Source organism: Octopus bimaculoides, chromosome 12 (assembly GCF_001194135.2).
Source record: "Octopus bimaculoides isolate UCB-OBI-ISO-001 chromosome 12, ASM119413v2, whole genome shotgun sequence".
NCBI classification, from domain to species: domain Eukaryota; kingdom Metazoa; phylum Mollusca; class Cephalopoda; order Octopoda; family Octopodidae; genus Octopus; species Octopus bimaculoides.
In genome coordinates this window covers 13,288,952-13,290,773 of record NC_068992.1, presented here as the reverse complement: position 1 = coordinate 13,290,773, position 1,822 = coordinate 13,288,952, and positions in this window count along the sequence as shown.

The window sequence follows — 1,822 nt, the reverse complement described above, 5'->3', positions numbered from 1 at the left end:
TATATATATATATATATATATATATATATATATATATATATATGTGTGTGTGTGTGTGTGTGTGTGTGTGTGTATGTATGTATGTATGTATGTACTCACATATAACACAGATATGTGTGCGTATCCTTCTGATACACAAAATACAGGAAAAGATCAATGTAAAGAATGATATCTGATGAGAGAGAAGAGAATTGAATATAAAAACAAAGAAAATAAACTAACAGTCACTCACACAAAATATGTTGACGACCGAAAAAATATAACGTGATTAAATTGGCAGAGCCAAACAACAATGAATATTATCATGTTATCAATATTGAATACTACTCTGATTAGATCCATCATTCATTCATCTTTCTCCTAACGTGAATATTCAAATATTCATGATTTCTCAGCTGGAGGCATAATTGAAAATTCAATTGATCAATCAGGTAGAATTGTTGAAGTGTATGTTTACTGTTTATGTGGGTGGTGGAAGTTTTATATTTAATTGTAATTATTTATGTTCTGTTGTTGTGAATAATATTCTTGATGGGGATTTTTCGTATCTTGCATTCAGTAAGATGTTTTGGACGTCATTGTGCGCAAGCCAAATAAAATACATCAAACATTATTAGGGATGCGTAGGAGTTTTAGATATTTGACTTATTTTGTAAGTATATTCGTAAGTTTGTTACAATAGATAGTATCATTCAGAGACATCTTTGTTCATATTTGTATGTACATATGACTCGATGTATGAAGGCACTACTATTATATATACATATCTATATGTGTGTGTGTGTGTGCTTGTATGTGTGTATATATGTATATACATAAATTCCCTTGCATATACATGTCGTACTATAGTATAGGCATATACTTATATCGAGGTATATATACATATATATATATATATATATATATATATATATATATATATATATATATATATATATATATATATATATATATATATATATATATATACCGAATAATATTCGGGTTGAAATGGGAGCCAAGTGTCAGTGTAAAATTGACAGCTCAACAGCTTTTCTGTATGTATGTATGTATGTATGTATGTATGTATTTATGTATGTATGTATGTATGCATGTGTGTGTGTGTATGGATGGATGGGTAGATGAAAGAATGGACGTATTCACCGATAGGTAAGGGTTTAACATTTACATGGTATAGTGCATATTCTGTATGCATACATGTATGTCAAAATACATCTCCCGTGCCAGAACTATTCAGCGTTGGTGTATGCGTGTGCATATTATGTCTTATGTGTTTTACTTTGAGTGCGTGTATATTTCGGAAGTGTAATGATTTGCAGCGATACTACGACGTAATTCTGCAAAAGCATCTAGAGTGACACCCTCAGAACTTGCTGCTCCATTTAACGGAACTTGAAGATGATGATGATATTGGTGGTGATGATGAAGAGGAGGAGAATGCAGTCTAAGGAATATCTGTCGTTGGATTTAAGGACGATATGCATATGGACAGCAAAGATGTCGAGTAGAATTATATGTGTATATTATACATATATATGTGAACATTATGCATCCGTAAGAATATTTATGAGATGTATCATTAATATCCGTGTACAATAGCACCTTCGTGAACATGCCTATGAGAGTAGAAACTTTCGTAAAACTAAAATTAGTGAATGTACTATCAACAATATAACGAAATAAACTTCTAAAGTTACGTGACGAATCGTTCTCATACAGTTATCACCCAGATAAAAGACAACGTATCCTAAATATATAAGGAAATTTTAAGTATTTCAAAAGAGGTATATAACATGAAATCAAAATTTTGCAATCTTCAGTC